The sequence below is a fragment of the Haliaeetus leucocephalus genome, unplaced genomic scaffold (genome assembly GCF_000737465.1).
Source record: "Haliaeetus leucocephalus isolate CR32 unplaced genomic scaffold, Haliaeetus_leucocephalus-4.0 Scaffold174, whole genome shotgun sequence".
NCBI classification, from domain to species: domain Eukaryota; kingdom Metazoa; phylum Chordata; class Aves; order Accipitriformes; family Accipitridae; genus Haliaeetus; species Haliaeetus leucocephalus.
In genome coordinates, this window is record NW_010972610.1 from 93,513 (window position 1) to 115,001 (window position 21,489).

The following is a 21,489-nucleotide window of genomic DNA, read 5'->3' on the forward strand; positions in this document are numbered from 1 at the left end:
GGTGTCCCCTCTCCTCAATGGTGCGTGAAAGATCCGTCAGTGGTGGGTGTCCCCTCTTCCCAGTGGCGCGTGAGGGACCCCTCAGCCATGAGTGTCCCCTCTCCTCTGCAGGGGTGTCCCCTCTTCCCAGTGGCGCGTGAGGGACCCCTCAGCCATGAGTGTCCCCTCTCCTCAGTGGTGGGTGAAGGACCCCTCAGCCGTGAGTGTCCCCTCTCCTTAATGGTGGGTGAGGGACCCCTCAGCCGTGAGTGTCCCCTCTCCTTAATGGTGGGTGAGGGACCCCTCAACAGCAGGTGTCCCCTCTTCCCAGTGGTGGGCAATGGACCCCTCAGTGGTGGGTGTCCCCTCTCCTCAGTGTTGGGTGAGGGACCCCTCAGCAGCGGGTGTCCCCTCTTCATAGTGATGTCCAGTTAAGTAAAGCATTTCTTTCTGTTGAGTCTAGAGGATGACACAGCTCCGCTCTGGGCAGAAGCCTTGCCTTTTGTTTGCTCCTCAGAGGTGGTGGGAAGCATGTGGCTGCAGCACGTATGTACATAGTGTACCTGGATCAAAAGCTTTGAACAAGGTCCTGCACCAAATATCCTCAGTCCGTCTCATGCTATAAGATGCCAGTCTCCATGGTTAAGCAGACAGGCAATGAAAGGTAGGATGGCAGGTCATTTTTTAAGGGGGGCGGAGGTACCAGAGGTGCCTTCCTGAGGAGCTGCACTAGGGCTTGTGCTTTCCAGTGCTTGTGCTTTTCAGCATCTTCATAAATTGTCTGAAAAAGCACATGAGCAGTGATGGGACAGAATCAGCTGTAACACTAAATGAGGGCAGTAAAGGACTGAAACTGCCTTGAAGAGTTCAAAGGGGCGATAACGGTGCTGAGTGACTGGGCACATCAACAGCAGATTGCAGTCCATGTTGGTAGATGCAAAGTGATGCATAGGTGGTGTAATCAAGGATGCATGGCACAAGGGTGGACTTATATTAGCTAATGCAACTCCCAGAAGAGATCAGAGAGTTGTAGTGATGCCAGCTCACTGCTTGCCAAGAAAGCAGTGAAGTAAGCATCAGGAATTATCAAGAAAGAAACAAAAACCAAAACAAACCCCCCTAGTTCTGCTGTTGTATAAATGTTGGGTGAAACCTCCTCTCAGTTATTGCTCATGGTTTTGTTTCTCCCATCACAAAAGGGTCAGAATCAGAAACAGCACGCACGGGGCCCCAGCGCTGTTTGGGGGCAGGGGTGGTTTCCATGCAAGGAAGGAGCAAAGCAGGCATGGCTGCCCAGCCTTGTGAAGTGAAGTCTGTGCCCGTAGCATCCTGGCTTGTACAGGATTGGGGAGCAGGGAACAAGGACTTACTCTTTCAGAATAGCGGATTTTACAGCACCATCAATCGAAATCATTAAGCGGCAAATTTGATCCCGACCAGCAAAATAATTTTTCATGTGATGCAGAAAGGAATGGGGGAACTCCTTTTCCCAAATGTGCAATTGGTGCACACACAAGAAGGTATCAGACAGGTTAATGGACACCTTGCTCTGTGGCACTGCCAGAATCACAGCTCTGTGCCATGCCCCATGGGCCCCACATCTCTGCTAAACGAGTTTGCCCAGCTGTTTCCCAGCCCAAATCACTGGTCATCCCAGCACCTTCCTTTATGAATGTGTTCAGCATAGCCCATGTGGATACGTCTGCATCCACAGAATTGCCATCACTGCAAGAGGGCTCAAGACCTGTCAAGTGGTACAGAAGATCCTGCTGGGGCTGGGGTTGGATTTTGTGCTGAGCAGAAGAAACAACCCCCGAAAAGCTGGCAGCTGGGAACACAAGCTGCTGACCCTTGGCAATCTCGCATCATGGGCTCCTGCCTGCCGCTATGTCAGAGACGTTCCCTCGCACGTGGCCTCTCTGAATAGCCCTGTCTCCGGTGGTGACCTGCGGGTAGGATCAATGTACTCCTGACTTTATCCTGATTCACCTCGTTCCTTCCAAACCCAGATAAAATGAACCATCAGACAAGAAGACATTAATCTATCAAGCTCAAGGAAACAGGACTGTGAGGTAAAAACAGACAGTAGACACAATTCCAATGCTCCTTCCTTCTCATGTTCCTGTGGTTTATCTTATTAATGGTTTTTATCCTGAGTGAAAAGAAGAAGGCAGCTGGATATGGCAGAGGAAGGACAGGCTCAGTCTACCCCTTTTTCAGGACAAGCCCCACGTGGTTCCCACCTCCCACCTGAGTATATCCCTTCTGTTTGCGTCCCCAGAGAGATTACCTTGCAACTCTGCGCAAATGGAGTAATTGTGGAGCCATCACCTTTGCTGCCCTGTCTTTCTTAGGTTTCATTGTCCTCCCTCTTCATTGCTCTTTGAGACAGAGTGTATCATATCACCGAAGCTGTGATCACACGTGTCTTCTTTCCACCTATGGTCTCTTATACTTTGTCAGCTTTTTTGTAGAGATGATACTTGGCCACTGGGGACACTGTTAGAATGAAAGATGACTCCACCATCACCAGGGCACTTTGTCTGGGTGTGCCCTCTGGGAACGCCAGGGGTTGTGGATCACAGCCCCATCCCACAAGCCTTGGGGACCAAGTGGAAGAGCGCAGCATTTGTCCTCCTGTACAAGGTTCACAGCAATGTAATATCCCTCACCAGAAGTTGTCCCCCAGGCTTCTAGAGTAGACTTAGGTCAGAGGAGATCTGGTCAGCTGGATTCAGGCCCCTGTAAGCAGCCCAGCTCTGTGTCCTTCTTTGCTATGAGGTATCTTGAAATGCATAGCATCAAACCTCTGCTCAGCTCAGCACAGATCCAGCCTGAGGCACAAAGCACCGACGCACCAGGGAGCTTCTCGATCCTCAGCAGCACACGATGCACTGGGCTGAGCTAGAGTAGATGTACTTCTGGAAACACTGGCTGGTCTTGTTTTAGCTCCAGTGCTGTGGGGAGGGATGACCTCTAAATGCTTGTAAAAAGGTTTATTCTCAGGAAAAAGACGTCATTCCCAAGAAAATTAACTCATGCTAAGGAAAGGCTTGGACGTCTAGAAGAACTTTGGGACTCTGGGCCTGATTCAAATTTGTACCAGTAATCCTTTCCCACGGGATATACTCATGAATTCCTGAGCTCTTTGGCGGGCTATTGTCTGTTACTTTTAATGTAACAGCAGCAGGCCCTAGTTTGTCAGCGCTGTTGTAGTGCCTATTCACGATTTAGAAGTTCCCTGGATGACTTCCAAATGAAACAAGGCTGATCTATGCCATTCACCGAGGTGAATCCCAGACACCGGCACCTGCAGTTTGTATTTCATTACTGAGATTTGGTTAGAATTGCTCTAAACCCAATCTGGCCAGATGCTGGTCTGCTCTTCTCTGTAACCAAACTGTAGGAAGCAGGTAGCCAGAGGAGCCCATTGGCCCGGGAGCTCCTGGACCACAGCCATCCCTGTGGTATGGCAGCTGCTTTGGAGCTATGAATTCTAGCAGCTCTAGTAGGGATGGTTTTAAAATACACGTTTTTGTGTTTCTAGATGCAATTATAATGTATAAAATTTACACATCCATTGTTACCTGTTGGTAAAAAAAAAAAACAAAACAACAAAACCCCAAAACACTAAAAAACCCCAACCCAAAACCTTGACTAAAAAGAAACTGAAATTTATTTTAATTTTAAGAGATTTGCTTCCAAATATGAGTTTCAAAATAACAAAACTTCTGGAAACTAGAAAGGCTGACTTCAGGCAAGGTCTACAGAGGATCCTCTGGAACCCTGTGTCAGTCTGTTACAGGTAGGCAAGCAACCTCCCAGCAGCTGCTGACAAACATCAGCTATAGTGTTGTTCCAGCAGGAATAAAATGTGGAGACTGGCAGTTGGCAAACACTTCCAAGAGCACTGAGCTGCGCCACGATCTCTCTCAAGCAGTGAATAAGTCAATCTTTTTAATTACAGCAAACATAACAAGATTTTACCTATAGCTATGTGCAAATTAGGACTGAGAGCGCTTGCCTGGGGACTGAATCTGATCACTCTTTGTTAAAAAGCAACTACATAGCCTCCCTCACAACTTGATCAAGCTATATGTGGAAAGCAGTGGTCCTCCTCCTGCCCTGTACTTCCTTGAGCTTATTATAAAATCTCAGTGTTTATGAATATTCTTTGATTTTTTCCATTAAAATGTATTTATTTGTTCCTATGTGAAGGTTTCCCTTTTGGTAGAACTTATTCCCTGATGTATTTATAGGCAGCAACTCTATCCCTTCTCAAACTGTGTTTTGAAAGGCTAGACAGAAGTCAGAAAGAGCTTAGCTTTTCAGAAAATAAATGCCCCTTCTCCCAATCACATCAACCCTCTGCACCTCTTCAACTTTAATTAATCTTTTCTGAACATACACATGCTAAATTATATATTTAACCTATACGGAAAATACTTCTCTTGCTACATGTGAAACTGCTTATAGTAAGCACACAGTCAGGTGGTTTGCCTGCTCTTCTTTTTCATTTTCCTATGGTAGTTTATACCAGGAGTTCTCATTAGCAGCTCATCAGCACTGACGAATACGAGGTTTCCTGCTACTGCAGTCTTTGCAGCCCTGCTGCAATAGCTTGATTTTCAACTGCAACAGCAGGGTTTCCCAGCTTCATGTCATTGGCATAGTCTTGCATTTTGTGAAGGTCCCTAATGACAATGTTCATGAAAGTAGGTCCTAAAACCCGCTTCAGTGGGTTTCAGTAATATCTTCTTTACTGCACAGTGCCTCTTTTCTTGAGATAACCTATTATTTTTCCCTGTGGTATTGAATCTTTGCAGTCCTTATCCTCTTCACTTTACTTAATACTCACACCTGAAATTGCATTAAGTAACTTACTGAAATCCTGGTAGCGTAACCCAGAACACTTCCTTTGTCCAGAGAGATATTAAATTAGTTTGGTACAAAAAAATCTTAGCAAATATGTATTCCATTTTATCCTTCTTCCTGCTTATTCTATAACTTCCCTTCTAAAGATATCCAGATTCCTTTTCTCCACTGAAAGTGAGGTACATTTATTATTCTCTCATGTGGCACCACCTCCAGCTGGATACCAGACCTGCAAGCTGATTGTTGCTTCTTTCAGCTCTCAGGTTGTGAACTCCAAGCCATTTGAATACTTTTCTCTCTGAGCTTTATTCTGGATGGGGTGGCCTGTTCTTATACTTGTTTTTTCTTGGGACCTCTGCTTCTGCTCCTATGTCTAGCAACATGGAGGCAGATACTTATTCAGTTGTGGAGTCACATCTAATGTTTCATTTTTAATCTTTACATTGGGGCCATCTCCCTTCTGTTGTTCCCCCAATCTCCTTCAAATACTACTAAAGACTCTTTTGTGGAGTGTCAGGTTCCTCTGCAGGGTCTCAGCTGGTAACAATCTTCAGGTTTTCCTTGAGAATCTTTACTTCCAAGCCACAGCATCCTTTGCTGATCAACTGCTTTTACTACTGCTAGCAGATTCTTTGTTCATTTTCAGTATCATTCACTGTAGTTATACAACTACTGAGGGCTGGAGTTGCCTCCTAAAATATTTACACATTATTCAGGACACAAGTTTCAGATAGCTTTTGTACTGGGTGAACAAAAAAATTCTATGCCACTCTTTATTCCATGCCAAGTCCTTGTGCTTCTCAATCCAGGTGACTTCATTAACTAGTTTCTGTAATTTATTTCTCTAACTGCTGTCCTTGAAATTAAAAATCATGATTGTGAACATTTTTAACCTTCTACTTTGTGTAATTAAAATTTTATCACTCAATATAAGGTTATTTTCTGTAACCAGATTGTATACAATAATTTCCCCACATCTAAGAAACAATGTTAATGACCATCAACTCAGGCTAGTTCCCTGGATGTTTAAATTGAGCAAGCAATGGCTGGTGCAAGTGGCTTCTGTTAGAAGCCACTACCAAACTCCGAATTGTGTTATAGCCACAGGAAACTACCAAGCTACTCCGCCCTCTGTTGCTGCAGTGTGAACTGACATTAGGGAAAGAGAAATGACATCTCAATGAATAAGAAATGAGCAGAGTTGAGGATCTTGTCTGTAATTTACAGAAAGTTGTGAAATGCTTCCTGGTAAACATTTCCCCAGAACTGCGAACTCCACACCCCGAGAAACCAAACATGTTTCACTGCTTAGAAGATACTCAGTGCTGGTTGGAGCTACTCAGACAGATCACTGCCATCAGGAGTGACTGCGTGGTGTCCTGCATGGTGACTTTTTCTTACTTAAGAGCTTCTCCAAAAAGGGAAATGGACTAACGAAGCCTCTGTTGGGGCCATAAGACCACAAGCCAGATATCTAAAGGAAGGGGAATTCATGGGACAGCAAGTTAAAAATAACCACTCTGAATTCCTGTGACAGTGTCTTACTGACCTAAAGCAGTTAAAACAAAATAGAAAGTACCTGGGATGGGGGGTAGGATATCACTGTGGTGGAACAAGCAGAGGAGTTTGTGGTTGTAGACTTAACAGCTGCAAAAAGACTGACTAGACCATTCTGCCTGGCTATGCATCACCTTAGCCAGTCATCCCTGGAACTGAGCCCAGCAGCTTGTGCATGATTTAATCTTCGCTTCTGGGAAACACATGGTTTGATCAGAAACCTTCAAATGATGGAGCTTCAAAAACTTAGGGGGACCTAGTATTTGCCTTAGGAATCTCCTCCAATGGATGTTGAAGTGACACACCTCACATCCGTTTTCATGACTCTGACCGTAACACCGTGCTGCTGGTTCTCGTTCTACTGTGCTGCTGGTTCTCGTTCTGCTGTGCTGCTGGTCCAGGATTCTGAACAGTCCCTGAGTTATTTTCCCATATCTTACCTGAAGAATCTCTCAATAGCCACCTTCATAAACTGATCAAATGAAGCCCTTTCAACTTCTTTCTGGAGGGCATTTTCCCAGCCTTAGAGCAGTCTGTAATTTTTTCCTGTGCCCTCTCCAATTTTTGTCAAAGTTATTTCAAAGATGTGGACACCAGAACAGGACCCTTTACGTCAGTCACAGCCTCACCAAAACTGCTCATGGAGGAAGAATCCTTTCCCTGTTCCCACTTACTGGCCCAAGATCCTTGGCTGGAAAAGCATTAGCTCCTCCTGGCACAGCATCCTGGTAGGAATTCATACCATTCTGCTTATAGGACTCAAGACCATATTCTAGCACATGGATTTCCAGGAAAAACTCCTTCATTTCCTAAGCCTGCCCTGCTCACATGCTTGGCTTTCATGGGCCATGCTTTCAAAGAGATCTAGGCCACTCAGGCCTCAGTAAATCCTTCTTTTCCCAGCCTTTGAGCGCAGCTGGGATTTTACCAGAGGGCCCTTATATTAGCCTCCAAAACAGAGATTACCCCCACCTAGAGCTAGTCCCTGCAGAACTCCTGACAGCCTAGCAGGGCGTTTCACAAGGGAAGGGAACAGTTTAGCTGTCAAACATCTCCAGAAGCTGAGCTCTGGAGCTCAGATGTCCTGAGCACCTCTGGTGCCAATTGTGGGGAAGCCAGCAGATAGAAAATAGGAGGTCTCTTTAACATGTAGCAGGCCAGGGTACTGCAGGATCAAGGGAGACCCAGCACGCTCTTTCATCTCTGTCATTAATCATCATCCTCTTCAGAGATGAGCTGGCAAAATAGGCTGAAGAAAAGGAAGTTGGATTCACAAATGACGCTTGCTGGGTTGTGACACAGGAGAGGAGAGCCAAGAGCACAGTCAGAAAGACACACAGGAATCATGAGGCTCTGCCATATGTCAAACAGGCTTCCCTGCTGCAGCACGCTAGCACATCCCAGCACAGCACAGCGCTTGCACCCTGGCGTGCTCGGCTCCATCCTCCTACTGCCTTAGTGCCAGCTGCAGACGCACAGCCACAGGATGGAGGCTGCGTCTCTCTCAGGAGGGCACTGGTCAGATGCAAGGAGATGCAGCACACAGACAAAAGAGATTTTACTCACGGCCACCTGGCTTAATTGCCTGAATCGGGCTTATAGAAAGCTAACGGGTCTCAAGCCCCGTCAGCACACGCTAGCCTTGATCTTCTGCAGCCTGTGCCCGGGGGCCAGGCCCTTCTGCATGCAGCGGCAAGCAGTAGAAGAGCAGACAGGCAGGGACCTCAGAAGAGATTTGCAGCCAGAGCTCCCACAGGCAAGGCTCGCTGCAACGCGATGGTTACTGGGTGAAGCCCACACCCATGACTGCTGCATAATAGTGCAAATATAAAAGAGCTATAGATCAAACAAGCCAAACGCCTCTGCCCAGCACAGAGGAGCTGCCAGGGCATAGCATGTCCCCCATCACAATGGGATGAAACTTCATCCATCTTGCCAGATTCAGGGGTGAAGAGAAGGAGGAGGTGAGCCTGCTCATCAGAAACACAAAGTGTTGCTTTCTACCATGCAACCCAGTGTGGGCACCACAGGTCTGCCCTGCACATCTGTGGCCAGTGTCCATACACACATCAGCTGGAAACACAATCACCCTGGAGAAGGGCTGGGAAAGCACTCCTGCTAGGCAGCACCCCCAGGGCTGGCCGTGCCTCCTGAGCAGGCTCTGTAATATTGCTGGGTGACAAATGCAGCTGCGAGGGGCCATCATAGAAACTAATTTCTTAGAACACAAGCAGTAGAGCCAAAAAATGGTCTCTTGGGCTGAAAGGACCAGTGCCCTGCTTTGCAAACACCATACCTTGCTCACCTCCTCTTCAGACCATTCAAGACTTTATAAACCCCAGGCCAGGCTCTGTGGCAGCCTTATACCACCACGGAAAGATCCCAGGTGTTCCTGTCTTCTTTGGTTTCTGCCTGCTGCTAACTTCTGGTACATGGCAATGCTTTGCCCCTCACCCAAGCGATGCAGCTTTTTGGCAGACAGGATTGCCCAGAGCAGAGGCTTTGGACCAGAGGGGCCTGCGCAAACCAGCTCCCCCAGCCTGAAGGCTGTGGCTGATATCTGCTGGGAGCAGAGCAGACAGCCCAGCACCTCTAGAGTGAAGCCCTCGGGGAGCCAGCAGGACTGCACAGCCAGACCATGTCTGCATCAGTTGCATGACACTGGGGCACTGTTTTAATTTAAAATGGATTAGGCTTTGTTTTCTTTTCAGCACAATAACATTGCACGCATTGTTGGGCGATAAAACCCACAGATAACTATGCCAGCAGGGTGTTGGGGTGGACGTGATCAGCAGCACAGTATGAGCTGAGATGGCGAAGAGCGCGGAGGAAAGCCTATAGAAATGTGCTGCTGCTAGAAAAGACAGCAGCGCCTGGGGAGGCCCTTGCACAACCTCTGAATATCTCCTTCCTGAAAGAACGCGGAGCGGCCCACCGCCCAGAATTTGGATGACAGCTGGAGCAGGATACAGGGTGCAAGGCAGCAGAGATGCTTGTGAGGCAGCTATGCCTTGTGTCACTCCTACTCACAGCCATGCGGCGGTGATGGCACTGGGAAGAGGAGGTGCGGATGTCTCAATTCACCACAGTGTCTATTAGCAAATTGCTGTTTTTCCCAAACTAGTTCTGTCCCTCCCTGCCTGCCCTCCTCCTGATTTTCCTGGGCTAAAGCTCTGCATTTAGTGCTGGCATTCAAGGGAAGCATTGCCTGAACAAGGTGCTCTGGCAAAACCATTTTGTTTCCCAGGTTTCTTGGCAGGACCTTTGTATTACATGCACCAGGTTCCTTCACTACCCTAATCTGTGCCTGTTGGCTGGCAGCAGCGCAAGGCAGAAGGGATGTTACTCAGCAGCGCCGACCCTGAGCTGCAGGGAGCACTCCCAGAGCACAAGGGCTTTAGGGTGTCCCAAGGCCACACAGGTCAGTTTGGGGAGACCTACCTATACCCCACTGTGGTGTTAGAGACCAGCCGTTATTTCTGCCTCCTGCAGAATCAGAGGACTCCCTAACAAATCCTCCTACAGCCTTGTTGGCTCACCAAACCAGCGTTACTAACCAAGCTGGCCCTTGCAGGTCTCTGACCCAGTTGTGCCTGGTTCTCCTCTTCAGTCACGTTGACTCCTGGCACACATGATGCCTGAGGAAGCTGATACTGCCAGCCAAATGCAGCAGGAGTGCTCCCAGGATGCTTGTATAGCAGCTGGGGATCTGACTCTATGCAGCTCTCTGCGCAGTGTTCTCCCAGTACTTTCTTACCTGAAACCCTTCATAACCTCTCATAGCTTTTTTTAGCTTTAGTTTTGCTGCCGACGTGCTCCAGACCAGGCATCCCTTGCTTCAAATGCTAACAGAAGGCACTGGGCTCCCCCGGGATCCTTTGTCACCGCTCGAAGGACTGCATCTCCATGCCTGCAAGGGCAACAGGAGCTCCGGTGGACCTGATGCGGGTTGGGGCTCAGAGCATGCTGCAACATACTGTGGTAACTGTAACCAGTGCTGCTGCCCCAGGCAGGAATGCAAGATGGCAGGAATCAGGGGCAGCATGAGAAAACCCACAGTCCTGCACCACACCAGTGTCCATCTGCCCTGACTTGCCAGGAAAGTTGAAAAGCCCAAACCAGCAAGACTGCAAGTCTGTGCAGGCATGGTAGCAATGTGCTCTTGGGAGAGAGAGGTGCCTGGGTGGTATCAGCAGGCAGACGCAGCTGGTAGGAACACAGTTGCCCAGGAGAGCAGAAGCAGGGCAGATGCTTTTCACAGTGTGGAAAGGAGCAATCAGTTCCCACTGCTGCTCAAGTGATGCCAGGACAGCCCAGAGCCACCAGGGCAGGAGATTGTCCCTTAGTGGGGAGGTGGCCCAGGGCACTTGGCATAGGCTGCTGCACCACCGAAGCCTCAAGTGGGCAGCTGGAGATGACAGAAGAATGAGCTGGCATAAGCCACCTATTAGCAGCAAACCTGACATGCACCCTGGGTCCTCCTGAGCCCTGGGAGGAGGCCTTGCACGATGCGGTGAGAACTGCATGAAAGCTTTCCCCTGGGGCCATCTGAGAGGTCTGGCCTGGTGATCCTGTGGTCTCTTGTGGGCTTAATACACCATGAATTGACAAGTCCTTTCCTGGTGGCAATTTAAACAGACCTTCTTGTTATGCAGAGACTCTTCTCTAGCAGGTATAATTACAGCAGGAATGCAGAGAGTACAGTTTTAGTTCCATCAGATGCTGGCAATTCCCTCCTCCCACAATCAGTCTTCCAGCATTTTATTTGTCTGACACATCAGATCCCATTTTCTTAGAGGGGAAAAGAGCTAGCAAAACACTGAGCAATAACAAATTAAGTGTCATTAAGTCAGGCAATCACAGAGCTGAGACTTAATGCCCTAATTTACCTAGCTCTTCCTGCAGAAGAGTTCCTCAGTGCTATATCCAGCTGTTGTTGAGGGACATTACATGCATCCAAGACTCGAAAGCAATGAAGACCCTTTACATTTGATCTGGGCTGACATTGTCCCTCCCAAGAAGCTCCAGACCTTTCAGCTTCTACCAGGACAGCAGAAATAGGACTCTGCTAAGCCAAAGCTCATGCTACAAATTCAAACCTAAACACAGTTCCCAGCTGCCACAGAAAAACCCTCTGCAAACAGTAGATTCTCCTCTCCTACTCAAGTCCAACTAGATCAACCATCTCCTTTGGCAGCAGTCCCTACAGAAAGGGATACAGTTTACACAGAGGAGGCGTAGGAAGAGCAACCGGGCTGCTTTGGACTGGGGAGAGGCAGGGAGGCACTCATTCAAGTGCTAATTGCTCTTGCAGACAGTCTAACAAACCAGTGTGAAAACAGTGGGAAGACAAAATTGAACAATTGAACAAACATGTTAATCACTGAAACTTAGAACACAGAACTACATGACTATTTTACATATATACATATATGTGTATATTTATGAGAAGAGGAAGTAGAAAAGCTCTGTAAAACACATCACACTGAGTTTGGCCAGTGCGGGCAGAATGCACCAGGTGTTAAGTACAAAACCTGGACAACTGCAAAGCCATCTGCACATGCTGCAGAGAAACCTAGGCCATTTATTATTAAACTGCAGACCAGCGTCTTTCTCGAACTGCATCCTCTATGGAGGATAGAAATCTGTCCCAGAAAAACTGAAGTTAGCAAACCCCACCAAAAAATGAGGAAACCCCACCCCAAACCCAGGACTCCCATGCCCCCTGTGAGCCGTCTGTCGGCAGGGCAGCCTCGGTGGCATTGCTCTCCTTGCTCTGCTGCGCACTGCCAGGCTAATGCCCGGGGACAGCTGTGGGGCCCATTGAGCGCTCAGCCCAGCAGAGACCCGACCCTGGCCTCCCGCTCTTGCTGCAGCAGAACCACGAGGGGAAAACAGGATCAAAAGAGCAGTAACGAGGTCTGGGAACTTGTCAGACAAATGTGTTTTTAACTGAATCCCAAATGAGCCGCTGAAGGGGAGCATTAGTGCTGTCACGTGGAGCACATGATTTTGGAATTCATTAAGCCTTTGATGCAGTGTTAGCACTGCCGTCCCCTGTCCCAGCCGTTAGCCATCTGGCTGAAAAGCGGCCAAGTTTCCTTCACCCCAGAACTGGAGGAATAGCCTGTGTTTGCAGCAGGTCGCAGGAACTACAGACTTAAAGCATGCATGCGCTAGACAGGCTGATTGCACCGGTCTTGAGAAAAAATGGCACCTCTTCTTGGAGCCCTTGGCACAAACATGTCACTCCCCATGTCCTACAAGGCTTCTTCAGAGAAATCAGATGCTTCCAGGGAACCTTCCTTTCTTCTTTCTCTGAGACACGTTACAGAGGAATGAAAAACTTAGTTATGGAGAAGTGGAACTAGAGCTAGATGTCCTGCATTTAGTTACCAAGAACCAGAACAGAAGCACCTCAATTTGAATGAAACCAGAACAGAACTGCAACTGAAAGCTAAAGGCAAACCTTACTGAATGTTGTTGGCTCTGGCACAGGGTCATGTTTTGCAGCACTATCTCAAATACAAAGTCCCCTCCGAAACTCCAACTCTCCCTTGTTTGAGGACAGTTTGTAGATTAACCCTGCTGCGGATGTGAAGACACAGAGGTGGCTCCATCCATAGCCAAGACACAGTAAACATCTTTATAGTTTGCTTTCCAGGCTAGAAAAAGCTCTTTTTACAAGAGCTGAGTAGTTCCATCTCAAAACACTGGGGATTATGCACCAAGACAGCTGTGCAGCTCTGTGCAGAGGCCACGTGGTGCCCCACACTACTGGCTGATGTAAGCAGCGTGGTGCAGAGCTGGCTTGGAGCCAGAGCAGCACCCATAATAACACCCCCCCCACCAGCTTCAGCATTAGGAAGCACAGTGGACACATAAAAGCAGCTCTGCAGGAAACAGCTCATAGAATCATAGAATGGTTTGGGTTGGAAGGGAGCTTAAAGATCATCTGGTTCCAACCCTCCTGCCATGGGCAGGGACACCTTCTGCTGGACCGAGTTGCTCAAAGCCCCATCGAGCCTGGCCTTGAACACTTCCAGGGAGGGGGCATGCACAACTTCTCTGGGCAACCTGTTCCGGTGCCTCACCACCCTCACAGTGAAGAATTTTTTTCCCAGTATGTAATCTAGATCTACCTTCTTTCGGTTTGAAATAATTACCCCTTGTCCTATCCCTACACTCCCTGTCGAAGAGTCCCTCCCCACCTTTCCTGTAGGCCCCCTTTAAGTACTGGAAGGCCGCTATAAGATCTGCCTGGAGCCTTCTCTTCTCCAGGCTAAACAACCTCAACTCTCTCAGCCTGTCTTCATAGGGGAGGTGCTCCAGCCCCCCCAGTCATCTTCATGGCCCTCCTCTGCACCTACTCAAGCAAGTCCATGTGTTTCTTATGTTGGAGGCCCCAGAGCTGAACACAGTACTGCAGGTGGGGTCTCATGAGAGTGGAGTAGGGGGGCAGAATCACCTCCCTCAACCTGCTGGCCATGCTTCTTTTGATGCAGCCCAGGATACGGTTGCTTTCTGGCCTGCGAGCGCACACTGCTGGCTTGTATTAAGTTTTTCATCCACTGATACCCCCAAGTCCTCCTCCTCAGGGCTGCTCTCAATCCATTCTCTGCCCAGTCTGTATCTGTGCTTGGGATCGCCCTGACCCACATGCAGGACCTTGCACTTGGCCTTGCTGAACTTCATGAGGTTTGCACGGGCCCACCTCTCAAGCCTGTCAAGGTCCCTCTGGATGGCAGCCCTTCCCTCCAGTCTGTCGACCGCACCACACAGCTTGGTGTCGTTGGCAAACTTGCTGAGGGTGCACTCAATCCCACTGTCCATGTTGCCAACAAAGATGTTAAACCGTCCTGGTCCCAATACCGACCCCTGTGGGACGCCACTTGTCGCTGATCTCCACTTGGACATTGAGCCATTGACTGCACCTCTTTGAGTGTGACCATCCAGCCAATTCCTTATCCACCAAGTGGTCCATCCATCAGATCCATGTCTCTCTCTAATTTAGAGACATGGATGTCATATGGGACAGTGTCAAACGCTTTGCACAAGTCCAGGTAGATAATGTCAGTTGCTCTTCCCTTATCCACCAATGCTGTAGCCCCATCATAGAAGGCCACCAAATATGTCAGGCGTGATTTGCCCTTAGTGAAGCCATGTTGGCTGTCACCAATGACCTCCTTATTTTCCATGTGCCTTAGCATAGTTTCCAAGAGGATCTGCTCCATGATCTCACCAGGCACAGAGGTGAGACTGACTGGCCTGTAGTTCCCCAGGTCTTCCTTTATTCCCTTTTTAAAAGTGAGGGTTATGTTTTCCCTTTTCCAATCGGTGGCAACTTCCCTGGACTGCCATGACTTCTCAAATATGATGAATAGCGGCTTAGGCACTTCACCCGCCAGTTCTCTCAGGACCCAGAGATGCATCTCATCAGGTCCCATGGACTTGTGCACCTTCAGGTTCCTTAGATGGTCTCAAACCTGATCTCCTGCAGCGGGCGGTTCGTCATTCTCCCAGTCCCTGCCTTTGCCTTCTGTGACTTGGGCAGTGTGGCCAGAGCACTTGCTGGTGAAGACTGAGGCAAAAAAGTCGTTGAGTACCTCAGCCTTCTCCATAACCTGGGTAAGAGGTCTCCTGTTTCCTTCTAGAGAGGGCCCACATTTTCCCTAGTTTTCCTTTCATAGAAGCTTTTCTTGTTGCCCTTGACATCCCTGGCCAGATTTAATTCTATCAGGGCTTTGGCTTTCCTAACCCAATCCCTGGCTGCTCAGACAATTTCTCTGTATTCCTCCCAGGCTACCTGTGCTTGCTTCCACCCTGTGTAGGCTTCCTTTTTGTGTTTGAGTTTGTCCAGGAGCTCCTTGTTCACCCATGCAGGCCTCCTGGTGGTTTTGCCTGCCTTCCTCTTTGTTGGGATGCATCGCTCCTGAGCTTGGAGGAGGTGACCCTTGAGTATTAACTAGCTTTCCTGGGCCCCTCTTCCCTCCAGGGCTGTATCCCATGGTACTCTACCAAGGTGATCCCTGAAGAGGCCAAAGTCTGCTCTCCTGAAGTCCAGGGTAGCGAGCTTGCTGTGCACCCTCCCTGCTGCCCTGAGGATCTTGAAGTCCACCATTTCATGGTCACTGCAGCCAAGACTGCCCTTGAGCTTCACATTCCCCACCAGCCCCTCCTTGTTGGTGAGAACAAGGTCTAGCATAGCACCTCTCCTTGTTGGCTCCTCTGTTACTTGGAGAAAGAGGTTATCATCAACGCATTCCAGGAACCTCCAGGATTGCTTATGCCCTGCTGTGTTGTCCCTCCAACAGATATCGGGGTGGTTCAAGTCCCCCATGAGGACCAGGGCTTGTGAACATGAGGGTGCTCCTGTCTGTCTGTAGAGAGCCTCATCTGCTCGGTCTTCCTGGTCGGTTGGCCTGTAGCAGACCCCCACTATAATGTCACCTGTCCCTGTGACAGCTCTGGTTAGGCACAGTAGCTCTGGATCAGGGGTGACGATGTCTGATCCAGGCTGGCTTCCACAGAAGCATTTCTGTGTCCTCGTGCTGGCAAATACTTGCTGTTACCTAAGGCATTGGGATTGCAATCTGTTCCCCGTCACTCCCCATGCGGCCTTAAAATAGAGTGATAACTGCCTACTCCTAACTGGGATCTGCATGGTGTCGTGGCCTCAGTTCCTCCAGGGGAGCCACCAAGCTGTCCTTGGGCTGTGCAGAGCTCCCGCAGTACTTGCCACTTTCCCCCCACTCTCTTCCCAGCACAGTGCATGCAGCGGGGGGAGGCTGGTGCAGCCTCAGCTCAGCAGGCCCTTGCTGTGTGGTGCTGTCATTCCAGCCCAGACAATATTTGGGTGATATGATGCCTTTGGCAAAGACTCAGCAGCCGTGCTGATGCCCGCTACACCAGCCGCAGCACAGCTCAATTGCTGGCGGATACGTCCAAGGCACAAAAGCAGCAGGAGAAAACCTTTAAAATACTCTCCTAGGTCTCCTGACACTGTGAAGTGGTTTTTCTTCCTAATTTTCCAACATCCTAATTTGCCAAATGTTTTTGCTTGACTGGAAGCCAAGCACAGCTTTGGGAACAAAATCTGTGGTGCACCAGGGGTTCCCCCGGCTGTTAACTGCCAGGCTCTGTGATGCTGAGAGCTGACCCTAGACATGGCAAGCTTGATGCACAGACCAAAAAATGAGCTGAAAACCCTCCAGCCTGGCCTGCCCTGTCCAGAGCAGCTGTGAGCCTCAGAAACACTGTGCTTCCTCCAGGGACCTTGCTGCAAACATGCCCCTGTAGTCAGCAGCATCCCAAAACACAAAGAGCAGGGTCAGTAACTGCCCAGACCCTCATTCAAGTGTGAATGTACTGCAGAAGGGGCTAAAGGCTGCCATAACTGTGCTGCTGGACTCAGATCCATGGTGCTACTTGGGCTTTAATCCTGCACCTTCTTTGCATGCTTCGTGTCCCAACCTCCTCCAAAGCGGCTCTAAAGGAGCTCAAAGTGAAACTGATGAAATCTTAAGTGGTGTGTAACCTCCCATGTGAAGCTGGCTGCAACAGGTAGAAAGGTGGCTAATAGGATGTGATTTTCTAGTCGATTTCCAGAGAACTCCAAATTCTGAAGAACAAAATTAACATGCAAAAGGATAAATGAGACCTATTGGAAGAGACATGCACCCTTTGTCATATCTCAAAACCTCCTGCAATACTCTGAAGGAAAGTAACCACAATGAATTAAATAGAAAACCATAACAGAGTCTGTTAGAGTGATAAGCTGAAAAACTAAAAAAAAACCCCAACCCACTAAACCACCCCAAACCAAAAACATTTTTACACTGAAAGCTTGCCATAGAGTGAACAAATAACAGAGGTGTGAAAGACCATTCAGAAAGAAGACAGAGGCCCAGCAGAAGAGCACAATGAGTTACTCACACCAGCAAGGAACAAAGGGAAACTCCCATACTGCAACCTCCTTCTGCAGGGATGAATGAAGCAACCTGCGTCAAGTGAAAGAATCAACAGGGTACGTTTCAAAACAAATTTATAACACAAACAGTAAATGACACAGATGGCATTTATCCAAGAGCTCTGGAGGAACCCCAACACAGATTTCTCAGCTGCTATGGGATGTGTCACCTGTTGCTTAATTCAGCCTGAAACCAGAGGAATGACACAAGGCAAATGAGATGCCAGGGTTGGGCTTTTGGTTTTTTAAGAGCATTGGGTAAATCTGGAGACCTATGACTTGTGAACCTGAGTTCCACACTGGGAGTTAGGAATAGCATCCCTGGGCATGTAGAGAAATGGGATTAAAGGGGAAGAAACCACCCCACTCTAGCAGAAGGAAGTAATGTCTCACTCCTTTAAGGAGTGAGGAATTCTGTTTCATGGATGTGTCTGGATAGATGGATGTACTTGGATGCCCAAAACACTTTCAGCCAGGTCCCATACCAAGTGTCCTTAGTTGCTCTTCTCCATAACATGTTTATTCCCATGGTTAATAACAAGGCAGAAGATAGTGAATGGAAAACGGTCAGTGTTTAAGATGGAGGAACATACCAGTGCTGTCCCACCAGGATCTGTGCTAGGGCTTGTGATTTTTGCTGTATTCATAAATGGTCTGGGAAAGGGTGTGAGCAGTGATGGGGCAAAGTTTGGTGGTGAGGCTGAGGTATGCAGTGTAGTGAAAATGAGCATTCACTGCAGAGTTCAAGAAAGATCTCACAATGAACAGCTGGATGATAAAATGACAAACTGAAGTCAGTGTTGGTAGATGTAATTTACAAGGAGAAGCTCCACCTGCACAAAGAGAGAGTTCAGACCACTTATTCCCATTCAGGGAAGTGGCCTGGAGGTCAGCCCTGTGTTTTTTCCCTTCCCTTTCAGAGAAGATACAGAAGAATTAAGAAGAGGCAAAAAAAGGGGGAAGGGAAATCAAATGCATAGGACAGAAAAGACAGTCAAAGGAGAGAAGCTGATGTATATAAAATCATTTGCAGTGAGTGAGGTGTTTTGGAAACAATTACTTGTGATGTTTTATAGTATAGAAACAAGGGCATGTTGATTAAATAACAACATAGCAGGTTAAAAACCAAACAAATTTAAGTACTTTGCTATGTATCATAAGTCTGAGGAATTAATTGCCTAGGGTTGCTACAGAGGCAAAATAATCTAGAATGGATCAAAAGCAATCAGATGCTCTTCTGTAATAGCAACCCAGCAAGGACAGCTGGACAGAAGGATACTTTGGTCAGGTAAGATTAAACTGAGTATTGCTCAAAACACGTAGCAGAGGAAGCATGGCTTTATGCCTACATTGCTCTTCAATCTGCTCTAAGCGTACCGCACTGGCCACCTTCATGGCCAGGATCCTGTGCTTCATCACAGACAGCAGTTTCTATGCTCTTGTGATGCACCAGGAGGAGCAAGTTGATAAGCAAAGCCCTGGTCAAGTAGCCTGTCCTAAATGTTGCTGCAAAGCAATGGCACACCATGCAAGTATTTGGTGTGTACAATGAAGCTAACCAGATGATAGGAAAGACTGTATCTCAGAGATGCTGTTACAACACTCCACGGTCACTTGACATAGGCTGGAGTGAGGCTAAGAGCCGTGTGGAGAGCCTTGTCCAGGCTGAGGGCCAAATAGGTCTTTAAAACATATCTGGGGAAGGAAACATGTCAACATACACCATAGCATTGCCCAGGAAGAAAGCAAACAACATGAGGGCTGCCAGATTTGTGGAAAGAGTTTAAGAGCCTTGGGTCACAGGTTCACCTTCCTAAACCTCAAGTCTATATCAAAGATGATAGCCAGACTGAGGAGAGGAGAGAAAAAAGCAGAGTTGGGAAAAGGGGGAACAAGAAGGGTTGAGAATGGAAGGAGAGAAGAACAAAAATTTCTGGTTTAGCCAGCCTGATGGGGAGTTGCTGGCCAGATACCTCCAGGGCCAAAGGCAAGCCAGAGCTTTAGTTTGGACAGAATGAGACTGATCTGGAGTAGGTGTTAGCCTAGAGATGTTTAGCTAAAATGTTTGCAGCCAAGATTGTTCAGATGTAAAGCACGGAGGGAGGTAAGAAAGGGAAGCAAAACCCTTCTGCAAAAACAGAGAGGCAGGTTAGGGAAGTTCTCTAAAAGATGCACTGAAGCACCAATTGTAGGGATGGAGTAGGGGGGGACACGATGATTAAGGTGGCACAGATTATGATATAAAATTCCTCCCAAGCCTCAAACCCAGAGTTCCCTTTAGCACTTCCAGTTCTTGCTCCTGTGGATTGCAGATCCTTCTTGCTGCTCTTCCTACCTTCCTGGGTGCTGGGTCTGCCCAGCCCCCCACGCCCTGGCTTCTCTTCCTAGCCTTCCTCTCTGAGTTCAGCTGAAGTGCCATGGAGCATGAAACTCAGTGCTCAGGGGATCTGTGGGCTGCCAGACCTTCTTCTGGGTGCTGCCCCTGCTCACACAGCCTGGTATTTGCCTTTTATGTGAGTACATCCCATTCAGTTCATCGCACGCCAACTGAACTGTAACATGATATAACATGAACGGCCTTCCCACTTTGGCTTACACAATTTGATCTTCGCTTTTTCTAAGACATAACTTTCCAAGTGCCACAAGGCAAGCTGCTGCCATAGGAAATGATCTAGGGCTGCTTGTGTAGCTGCTCCTCTTCAGCGGATAAGATCATCTTCAGGCAGAAGATGACAGAAATCCTTAGCATAAGTCATGCTCTCCCACAGAGCTGAAGCTCAAGTGCCTGACTTTGGCCACAAGCTGGAAGCATACAGGCAAAGACCACACTAGAGATGTCAAATCTGCATTTTATTCTTCAGCAGCCCATTGCATTCCCAGCTCTTCTCTCAGCTTTTCCCCATTGCCGGTACACATTTCTCCCCACGACAGCCCAGCACTGGCCAGACTGCTCTCCAGAAGCTTGGCTAGACCTTGTGTATAGGCAGAGCATTAAGTGTTTGCTGAAGCTGCTGCAAACTGCAGCCTTGCAGAAGTCATGCCAGTGCCTCCAGTGCTGCATAACCTCCTTAGCCAAGCAGCTTCTCACCCTTCTCTTCCCTTGGTTTCTTCTTGCCATATCACAGAAAAAGCAGAAGTAGCAGATGTGGAAGAAACCTGACCTGCCAGCCCAGGTGTGCTGCCCACATTTGTGCCAGGTTCCTGGCTGCTCACATTGCCATTCTACTTCCCACCCATTGAATCGGGGGCAAAAGATATCTGTGATTGATCTGCTCTGGTTTTGGGAAGCTCACCAGGAGATGTGCCATGCATACCCACCAGAGAAGTGTCCTGACCCTCCTCTGTCGTCATTCCCCCCTAGCATCACTTGCGAGCTGTGCCTGCAGCAGCACCCAGAAGGTACTGGAGAGAGCTGCTGGGGGAAAGCTCTTCACCACCCTCCTTGGTTCAGCATTATCCCTGCCAGGCTACAGGAGTGAACAGTGGTTTGCAGCTGCACCTTAGCCCTAGGCTTCCACCATGCTCTGTGGCAGGAAAGAGTTAGAGAGCAGCTCTGTTACTGAAATGCATTTCTCATACATGTCTCAGTTCTGCGCATTGCTAAGTTCTTAGAAATGCTTTGGCCATGAAGTGGTTCTACATGCTACCCAGAAGGCAGGCTTTCCAGCTGCCCAGTGGTGGAGGAAGCCAAGGAGAACACTGGCACAGAGGCCAAGGTTGCCCAGCAAAACGTTCCTGGGCTTAGCCAGGAAGACTCTGCAAACAGCAGCCTCTGATTGCCTGGAATGGTTCTGTCCTGAACAGCCTCAAAGCAGCTGCCAAAACCCAGCATGAGGAAGAGAAAAGGTGGGTTAATGCTGCAAGGCAGTGCTGGGGAGAGCCAGGACATCAGGCTGAAACAACCACTGCTTCCCTGTCTGGTCCCTAGCAGTGCTGCCTTATAATCCAGCACAGCTCAGCACTACTGCTGCAGAGAGCACAGGGGAGGAAAGAGAAACAGTCCCATGGTTAAAGGCAGCACAAAGACACTGCCACAAGCATGCTGGATCACATTGAGCTTCTCTGGCCATGGCATTAGCCTATGCAGCCTGGACTCAGCCACACTCGTG